A 10,782-nucleotide genomic window follows, 5' to 3' on the forward strand; every position below is an offset into this window, starting at 1 on the left:
GTCTGAGGTTCTATCCTGACGATCACCACCCAAAGATGACTATGTGCAGGTTAAATAATTTTAACCTGTTTGAAAACAAGGTACATCATGTTTTGATCATATATAATCTATTAGATTATGTCATTTGGATGTATGCTCACTCACTGTGCTATATATTTGTGTAGGGCCATGTATTTCGTTGTGCAGCAAGGATGACTAGGCTGTATCCCTTACCCATGTGGTGGTTTGTGTATTGCTCTCGATGCTTCCGTAATGTGCTTCCTGGACCTGGCTCCGTCCCCTGTGCACCGGTCTATGTATGCACCAAAGGTTGCCAAGGGGTCGAACCTACGATTGGGTACGAGTTGTTCCTATGTTTTTGATTACGATAGACGATGGCTTCAATTCTATTGATCTATTTACCGTAACTTCCAATACAGTTACCATATGTGTTTGGTGTGCACCGACGGCACGGATGAGGCCGGGTTTCTTCTGATTGGTAGAACAGCTCGAGATGTGGTTGGTACAACTGCCATGCAGGTCGTATGGAATAATCAGCCTGACAATGAACCAATCAAGAACTTGTTCCATGCCGTTGCTCGAACAAGATTTCCACCAAAGGAGTTTAAAGCCTTGTGCTCCATGAAGTTCAGGTTCGTTGTCCGGATTACCCAAGACAGCTTCAGATCAAGGCGCCCGATGTTACAGGTTGTGGCAATTGAGTCTTGCGTTGCTCTAAAGCCGCAACAGTCGTCGCTTGATGTCACCGTTCCCCTTAGTGATTGATCGGCAGTCGTAACGGCTTCTTTTGGTGTGCCGTGTAGTACTATCCTAACTAGACGTGATGCTTGTATGAACTACCCTACCTTATTGTAAGTTATGCTTGTATGGGCCAGCTTGGTGACATACTGCCCTTCCCTATTATAAATTAGGCTTGTATGAACTAACCAGCCTGGTGGTAGACTATCGTCTTATATTGTAATTTATGTATTATGAACAAACTAAGCACTGGTCATGGTGATTGTCCTCTCATCTATTTTATTCGTTCCTTCTTTCTTTTCTCGTGTTATATATGTTCTGTGCTCCGCGTTGGTTCATGTGTTTATTGGCAAATGTCCTTCAGGCAATTTATTTGTTAGATGGTTGAGCTTACATTGATATGGTTGTGTACTTTGCCTTGGTACTGACAATCAGAATATGGTTACTGGACAGACATAGCTATGTGCTGTGAACATGTGTCTAAAAGGCGTCGATTTACTGACATCTTTCCTTAGGAAATGATATATTCATATGGTTATGTTGTGAGGTAATTATCATGTTGTTAGACTCACTGCTACTTTCCTATAACATATGCTTTTAGGAACGCTCTTATTCCAGTTGATTGGAAAGAATAAATGATATTGCCGATTCTCCAAGCTCAAATGATTCTGTCGTTAGGACTACACAACAAATTGCCAGTTATAAGCTTATAAATAGTTGTGATCATACAGGTAAGAATAAACTACATAGTAAATTCACATATATATTCGTTCATATACTTGCTTCTAATTGGTTTAGAAAATGTCTATGCATTTTTTAAAAATTCAATGTGTTTCGATGAAAGATGTGATCTGTTTGTTTTATATTTTATTGACTACTTTGTAAAATGTTCATGGCGACAAAAAAAGGCTTGCTGTTAGTGTCTGTTAAATTTTCAAAGGAAAGAAACGTACTTCTTATAAGTCATGTGCTTTTAGTAAAGCGTTCGTCTGTTATACAAATATTAATTCAGGTCAGCCAATACTGCAATTAAAAAAATATTATTGTAATTTTATAAATATGTTCTATCCATGTACGTGTATATATAAAAATATAACTGTGTAAACGGACAGTAATTAGTTAAAGAATAAGCCCATGCAAAAAAGAAAAAGTTAAAGCATAAGCCGAATCAGGAAAATTAACTGGTGTGATTACTAGCACCACAACAAATAATACCTTATTACCCTAGATTAACTATGTCGGCGTCCAGGAAATTAAATAACACAGGTTAAGTAAACATACCGTCCGCCTTACCCGGCTCCTGACCCGTTATCAGCCCAAAAAGCCTTTGGCCTGCACAAATACCTCCCTTGCCCGTACATCCGGTCGCTCTTCTCCTTCCTCTGAAAACCTAGCTCCTCTCGCCTGAGCCGACACCCGTCACATCCCCTCTCTAATTTTACAAGATGACTGGAACATAACTGATTGAAAGAACATCTCACGTCTATCTCTGAAGATAAACACATGTCTCATCTAAGATCTGTGCGTACTAACGGTCAGTCACAAATACAAATGTAATGATACACACGTTCAAACAGTGTGCTGATTTAACTACAACATGCTCTGTACATAACATGCTCTGTATATAACATGCTCTGTACATAACATGCTCTGTACATTAACCTAGATACATAGATAAATGGCATCTAACTACAACATGCTCTGTACATAACATGAAGGTCTAACTTTTGTCTTTGTTTGGTGTGTTCTTTTGTGGAGTTTGCTCATTCTGGGTTCTTTCTTGTGTTGGCAGTGTGTTTGTCGTTAGTTGTTCTTATGTGTACATGTTAGATGTTGCTTCACCGTGTCGTTTGCCCTTCCATTTGTACTTATGAGAGTTCATAGATGATGGTGTCGTAATTGGAGGAGTGGAAATAGAGGTCCATGTCCCTGGAAGCGATACCTTAATGAGTAGGCTTTTCTGGTCCCAGGACGGTGTGGGATATCTTTCTCTTTACAATGATGCCTCTTTCCAGGCCATCTGTGTTTTACAGAGTTTGTATGGGTTTGTTGTCTTATATTACAACTACCATATTTTGATGACCTATCAAAAATTCGCACTCTGCGGTTATTTTAGCAGCCTCGCTAATTTGATCTTCGAGTTCCATTGTTTGTGGTGATGTATCTGCTGCTGTGGGTGACGTCAATATTACTTTATGGCGGCAAATGCCACATGCTGTGTTGGTGTCTACAGCCTGCAGCTTCTGGATGTAATTCATAGATAGGTTATTTTATCTTTCGTGTTGTTAGCTGGTAGTTGTTTCTTAAACGAGTCTGGTTGGTCTATATTCAAATTGTTGTGTTTGTACATAATGATACATGCTTGTTTGTAACGCTGGTAGATGGTAATTGTTCCTTTGTTCAATATAATTCTTATCCTATGCTTGCTTATGTTGCTGGTAGATGGTTATTAACATGGCTCGTGAATAAGAAAAGAAAAGGGAACTGCATTAAATGAATAATTTCATCCTGGCTGTACCTGGCAAATTCGAATAATGCACCAGCACCTAATTGTTATATCGCGAGTCTATTTGTTTTAACACAAGGCCAATTTACTTAGTGGAGAACCATGCTTTTTAGCATTATTCTTTCCTTAGTTTAGTTTGCTTTCCATCTTACAGTACCTTGATTTGGTTTGGTCAACCTAACTTAAATTTATTGTTCCCTTCTCTACAAATTACTGCAATAACTTGTGAGATTATACCTTTGTCCCCCAATTATTTTATCCTTTTTCTTTCCTCTGCAGGAAGATGACTATGTAATACTGATTCCTCTTTCCCACATCTTTGCCCTCATGCTGCAAAAGCTCTCAAGTTGCCCCCTACGACTTATCATCACAAAACATATCCAGCCAATGAGTCTCGTGTGACGGTTACTTTCAATTCATCATTACAATTGATCGATGGTTTGCTTGTTCCAACCTCAATTTCTCGTGTGATGCCAAAGAACTGCGATGAAGCGGAAGACAGTGCTGCTATGGCAGCCATTAGGTTTATGGAGGATGTATGTGGCAAGGAAATCAGGGACTATCACTACATCCATGTTAAAGGGCTGGAAAATAAAGTCACGCACCTGGTGAAGTTGCTGAATGCAGCAAACAAAACAATCAAGAAGGCACGCAGAGGATGGTACTATGCTGCCAGATACATGAGCTCGTATTCTACCCAGATACAAAATACAGCATCTGCTCGACACATAAGAGGGCGCGACAGCACCAAAAGGGCTATGAAGACAGCACTCGCAAGCACAGGAAAGTTAGCAAAAAGGCTACGTTACATTGGCATGAAATCGGAGCAGTGCCTAGAGACCACGGATAGTATCTGGTGAACTTTGGACAGCTCATCGTACCCAACACGTTTGCAGAAGGCTTTGCCCTTTTGATGCTCTTTTGAACAATAAATACCTATATCTTATGGATTCCTGTTGTTATCGTGAAGTGTGCGAACAATCTTTGTTTCCAACTGGTTCTTCGGTGATTATTCCTGTTATATATGAATCTGCCTTAATTATTTTAATATCGTTTCATTTCATTCTGTTTTATCTTTACCCTACAGTTACTGCCTTTACAGTCATCTCCAGGCATTGCTAAATTATGCTTTGTTTGACTTACAACAAATTTACATGAACCCTCCGGGCTCACGTACACAAAGTATAGCATTTATCTATACTTTTTGATGCAACAGCTTCATGGGTGAGTGTTCGAGGTTTCTCAGGTTGCAGCGTTAAGCGAATACCGATATTTGTAGTTACATCCTATCTAACATCTATAGCTCCAGTTCATTCAGGCGTTGTTAGTCCCATTTAGACACACGATGATAATATCATGCTTTCATTGCCTTTTTCATCGTCCAAATAACAACTTGAGTTACTAATAACTAGTAAAATGCCCGTGCGTTGCTACGGGGCATTGCATATTTTATTAGAACTTCTCCTTTTATTTTACTGTTAAAAATCTTTCTATCTTCATCTTAATATTGACCACTGCACCATGAGCTGAAAATCATAGTTAAATTCGTCACAAGAATAAACAAGGACTCGCAACAGCAAGCTGGACATAATACATGTAAAATAATCAAAGATTGTTAAAATACAAACTTCATATTGTTATAGTACAAATAAAAAAAGATGGGCCCTCGGCGCTGCTTGACGCTACGATGGCCTGGTAGCCTTGGTGTTGTTCTATCAGGCGGCGACCCGGTGGCCGCGGCGCTGCTGCACTCGATTGCGACCCGGCAGCCTCGGGACTTCCCCACTGCGAGGACGATCCGGCGGACTCGGCACTGCTCTAATCCGAGGACGAGCCGACTCCTTCAGCACTGCCCACACAACGGCGTTCCAACAACAGCGGCTACTTGCTTGACTGAATGTTGCAAGGTCCTGCACGTACCTAACTGAATGTGCAATGACGCTGTATGTGAAGCAGAGTAGCAGACAACGTTGCTGACGCACTACATTTGTAGCTATGTTCTAGTTTATCTTGGAACATGTATGAGGCATGCTGGCACTTTGCTTTTAAGCTCTTGTGCTAGCTATATGGCGGTGAGAGCTAGGTACATTGGGGTCATTCAGACATTCTATATTCTTTTTTTATCAGTAAACTCATCCCATACATCTTTTACGAATTTACTCCATGTATGAAGTTAATATTCATACACATTCTGCCATTTTTAAACAAACATATTCATACATTGGAGTAGTCTGTTGCTGTCAAGTACAAACAGAATCCATGTATGTAGGAGTGCATGATGTGTTGCTTGTCAATCAAATATAGTCTACTGTCGGCAACAGCTATATAGGCTACAGTAAACCGACGAATTGACAAACAGATGAGACCCATCAGATGCTTCAAAAGTATCAATCAAAGAAGGCAAAAATCACCAAAACAAACTTTGTTGCTTACCTGTGCAAGGATATGAGAAGGGGGTTACAGCTAGTTCTCCAGATTTCTGAAGTGAACTTCAGTACGTAAGGTCGCCGCACCGCGCCTCCTTCTATCCCTCACCTCCATGTCTCCTTTCTGCCCAGGAGTCACGGATGCCATGGATCCACCTGGGAAGACGCGCTCTGGCCTTCCTCGTCGTCACCAGCGACCCTCTCCTCGTCGCCCATCTCTGGATCTGCCTCCCCAACCCCTATCGCGCACGGATCTGGACCCTTCAAGCTCCAGCATCCACCGCTGTTCTGCATCTAGCAGCCGCGCCGCCCCTAGTCACTCGAGCCGCCACGTTATCCGGCCCAGATTAGTAAAAATATTCTCTAATTAGTCTGATGAATAAGTTCCCGAATCCATGCTACCTTGGAAAAGGAATGCTGGAAATTCTGATTCTGTCATGACCCTTCAACAATTGTGTGCTACTTAGATACGGGACACAACCACTAACTGTCCTTGAGATGCATCAAACTTTTAAAAAGTAATTTGAAACTTCATATAATATATTTTTTGAAACTTTGGACCATCATTGCAAGACAAAGCTTATATGGATATGCCGAACCATCCACATAAATGGGGGCTGCATACAGAAAACAAATCACAGAAATCAGTTAACAAAATTGTCTACAAGCTTCTGCACACAGGAAACTGCAATGGTTAAGCTTTTGCAGTGAAAACACATACTAAAAGACATTGATGGACTAATTAATGGTTATGATTTAACATTAAATAGAAAACATCGAATGTGTTGGCATGAAAATAACTGAAAATGGTTATGACTCCATAACACGGGATCACAAGAGCGAGGAGCTCACTAATGTGATGTCAAACAACACTCATGAATTGTGATGTTTACTAATAGAGCTTGTATAGGTGTTACTTCTGATAGTGATGGCCAAACTGGCATTAGAGTTGCATGAGCTAAATGTTGTTAACCAAATCAGTATTAACAGTAGTATCCAGTCTTCATACAGAAATAGTTTGGATTTGCATAATTAATTCATTCCATGTAGTAGAGTCGACCAACTTAAGATCATTGACAAATCACCATGTAGTCCTGCAGTTTCTACAACCTAGAAATTGTGGATCCACACAAGTACCAAATACAGTGCCCACACGTAGGAAGGAGACTTGGGGAACCAATAGTTACCTGCAGGTGCAAGGTGCAAGCATCCACTCTGTCAATGTAGAGCTTGCACTTGGGGCAGTTCTGAAAACCCGGTGTACTCGACATCACTGTACACCTTGAATTGCACGCAAGATATTCAGTTGCAATGTTACAAAGAGATTCCACCGTGTTGCATTATACCAACCAGAAATGTCAATACTCATTGCAAAAGCATTATCCTTAACAGCGATGTGTCCATAAGGCATCACCAATCTTATTGTGTTATCTTCTAAAATGTAACCCACTGACCTACACTTTCCGAAAGCAGTGACCAAATCACACTGACATCTGCGGAACCGAACAGAAAAAACAAATTCAGTCTTATACAACCTGAATGCAATATGTAGTGATATTATATGTAGAGAATCAACTAATGTGCTCTTTATTTTACAAGCTTATGCTTAGTCCTATTTAGAGTGAAACCACCATTAATATGGCCTAGTTATTTCTTATTTGTATTCTTTATCTAACTTGCATGATGTGATACATCTAGGTTGAAAAATATCACCACGACTGAAAGTACATGTTTACAAAGGGAACTACCACAGTGTCGATCTTCGCAATGTGATAAGCCAGGCCAATTCTGGAGAACTATATATGATTTTTTCTTGACAGGGTAAAACTAAACCAACCACTACACAGTAGGAGAAGTGTAAACATAATTCTTTGGGGAAAATTCCTACTTTTGTTCTGATCTTTTTTATTTTACTAAGTGCATTCTATACTGTGAGTTAAATTTAATTTATATAAGTGAGAAACTTCTATGGCATAAGAATATTCATCAGAAAGTCATGGTTCCTGGTATCTTCCATACATGGTGATAATATTGATTCGAAGTGGCATGGTGTGTTCCTCAGTTGAGTACCTGGGACCATTAATATGCAAAAATAGAAAAGGAGTAGTTGATAGTTCTTATTAAATAACTTCAATGGTGCATCAAGATTGTTTCCAATTGAAATAAAAATATAAACATTCAAATAAAGGTTATTCCTTGACTCCAGAAATAAAAGGCTGAAATTAGCATCGGCATTGATTGTTTTAATGTATACAACAATGTTTTAAATAGCAGGCTATGGCATTTAGCGGCGACCCTTAAAAACAACTATAGCTGGACTATAGCGGGCTATAGCGGCAAATTGTACATGAAATCATTTAGCGGCAACACCCTCAAACAGCTATAGCAGAGCTATAGCAGGGCTATAGCCGGCTATTTAAAACTATGGTATACAGTCTATACAATGTTAATGCTTTAGTTAGTTCCTGATTGTGTACTCTAATGTTAATGCTTATATCAACACCTTATTTCCTCATTCAAGAGTAACCAATTTTCTGAATATGAGCAACTTGCATTAGACTATAAGGAGCATGTGATTCAACATAGCGATGAAGACCTCCGGCAAACCAGACTGAGACACCCCCTGCATGAGTAGCAAATCGAGTAAATAAGAAAGTTTTATACCCGCAGTCAGATCTAGTCTGAAAAATAAGAATAATGACAAGCTTACAAACATACGAAAATCCTGGAAACCACATGGACAACAATTAACCAACCAGCCACATGTAATTCAGATTAGCACAAAAGGGAACCGGCACACTCTCAGCTCACATATCAATCCACTGAAAAACATCTCATTTCAGAAATAATCAAGGGGTGAAGTACACTATGATCTTTACCTTGTACAGACTGAGCCTTGTCAGTACTGGAGATCTTTGTGGACTTGTCATACTGGCTCCTAGTAGTCAGCCTGCGTTGTACTCAGCCTGTGGATGCAACAACCACCGTAGTTTTACTTGCACTTGCATAGCTGGATTTGTACACAACAGTTGGAGTCGTTCAGATTATGCTCGGCTAGGTAAACACACACCACTTGGTCACCTTTCCTGGAGCCTGGCTCCATTGAGAGCACATCACTTTGCAGAAGAATCACTTCTTGAGTCACTACACCAGAAAGAACTGATGAACAGAACGAACAAAAGCACTCAAATAGCCGTGAAACAATTTCAAAAAAACAAAAAACAAATCCACCACACAGCATGCTAGCAACCCTGGTTGTTCAGAAATTCAGTAAGATAGATTGAACAGAGATAAAACTGTAAGAAATTAGGACTATGTGGAACCAAGAATTGAATAATTTATTTCCTGTTTGCAGAAAGGCATTTTCCAGCTGAAAAGAATTCAGTTAGAATTTCATGTCGTCATACTCCCACAGTAAGAACTTACATGTCATTTTTAGTATAACTATTTTATCAGCTTACATATAAAAGCACAAAAATGAAAAGGGTACAAAAATAAAAACAGCAATATATACACTGTTTGTGTTTGGAAGGATATCAATTCACAAATAAAAATAGATCTATTCATGGACTTGTTCGTGTAGTAGCAGAATTTTGTTCAAAAAAACTGGACTTGTGCTAATGGGAGAGATTGAGAGCAGATGGGGTTGCTTGCCCTATCTTGGCGCAGCAGAGGCGTCATCCAAAGTGAGGAGGTGCTGCCGGCTAGGGTTCCTCCCCGCTGACCTGCGCAAGAAGGGAAGGAACCGAGATGGGGAAGGGACGGGAAAGGGAGCGGATGAGATAGGAACATGATAAAACCATGAGGAGCTGCAGGTCCATGGCGTCCTTCACATCTCCGTGAATATGCCCTTGACGCCGGCGAAGCCCTGCCTGAAACCCTAGCCATGGGGATGGGGTTGCGAGCGGGCGATAGAGGCCGGGAGCAGAGAATCTGGCTGGAGGGGAGGGAGCAGAGGACCGTTGGGAGCTCAGGGGCATGGTGCGTGGCACCGGAGCTCACCGGAAGCGGACGGCATGGGTGGTGGCGGCCGCGAGGACATCGTGGGCGAGAGGGAGAGGAGGTGAGCCCGTCTTCCGTGTGTGGTTGTTTTTTTTTCAGTCTGCTCGGTCCACGGGTTGAATACCCAAAACTACAGGGTCTCTTTTGCAAGAACGAAACGTTTTCTTATATTTACCACTTTAAAAAGGACTGCGGGTTGAATACCCAAAACCACAGGTACTTTTTTGCAAAAGTAGTAACGACGGACGACCAGAAGCAATCGGTGGTTTATTAGTAAAAGGTAAAGACTTAACATTACACGTTTGACCAAAATGTTTGGACAGGCACCCTCGCGGGCGCGTTGCCGATCTAGTTTAGGAATCGGCAATGAATTCCTACCAGGCTAGCTACATCATGACAACTAGATCTGTTACTGCCGCCTAGGATGCAGAACATGAATTCAGCTAGTAGTAGTAGGCCTGCTCGTCATTTTTCTCCGTGCCGATCAACTCAATTGGCTTGACGCCATGGTCCTGGAGAGGCCTGGACCGTCGTTATTCCTGTCCCTTGGGTGGATCGGTACGATGCTCTCCTCCGTATACTCCAGAGAGATCATGGGGGTGATGGATCCGACCGTTTAGTAGCAGGATATAGCTTAGGCCTTAGGATATGCGTCGATCTTTTCCGGTTCTCAACGCATGTGTGTGCATGCACGTACCCCAGAAGGGCCGAAACAGACGATAACAAGCAACAAACCGGATGCTGCAAGTGGGAGGGCTAGGCCAGATTCACTGCTGCCGAGAAGTGTGATGCATGCGAGATAGATTCATCAGCCAATGCACGCCTTTCAACGGACGACGCGGGTTAACTACCACATAGTATATGTACGTACGTCTAACGCCGTTTATCTAGCTAGTACTTCCTCCGCCCGAAAATACTTATCCTAGAAATGAATAAAATGAATGTATCTATAACTAAAACAAATCTAGATATAATCATTTTGAGGACAAATATTTCCGAACGGAGGAAGTACAAATTAAACCGTTTCGAACTATACCTAGGGCTAACTAGTGGACCCTAAACAACAAAAATACTAGACTGGATCGGCGTGGGTTTCGGCGTGCTCCCTCT

General features: G+C 41.2%; 1 long non-coding RNA gene across 3 annotated transcripts; it reads right to left on the reverse strand.

Moving 5' to 3' along the window:
- Nucleotides 1-4,777: 4,777 nt before the first annotated feature.
- On the reverse strand, nt 4,778-9,761 carry LOC123161856 (uncharacterized). 3 transcript variants are annotated; one of them, XR_006480919.1, is made up of 3 exons: nt 8,550-9,761; nt 8,174-8,293; nt 4,778-7,163 (listed from the first exon to the last, which is right to left on the reverse strand). It is a non-coding gene; the product is annotated as an uncharacterized lncRNA (long non-coding RNA). The 3 variants fall into 3 exon arrangements; XR_006480918.1 differs by having other exon boundaries at nt 4,778-6,287; nt 6,858-8,293; XR_006480920.1 differs by having other exon boundaries at nt 4,778-8,293; nt 8,550-8,814; nt 9,673-9,749.
- Nucleotides 9,762-10,782: the final 1,021 nt, after the last annotated feature.

The sequence above is a fragment of the Triticum aestivum genome, chromosome 7B, assembly GCF_018294505.1.
Source record: "Triticum aestivum cultivar Chinese Spring chromosome 7B, IWGSC CS RefSeq v2.1, whole genome shotgun sequence".
In the NCBI taxonomy this organism is placed as follows: Eukaryota; Viridiplantae; Streptophyta; class Magnoliopsida; order Poales; family Poaceae; genus Triticum; species Triticum aestivum.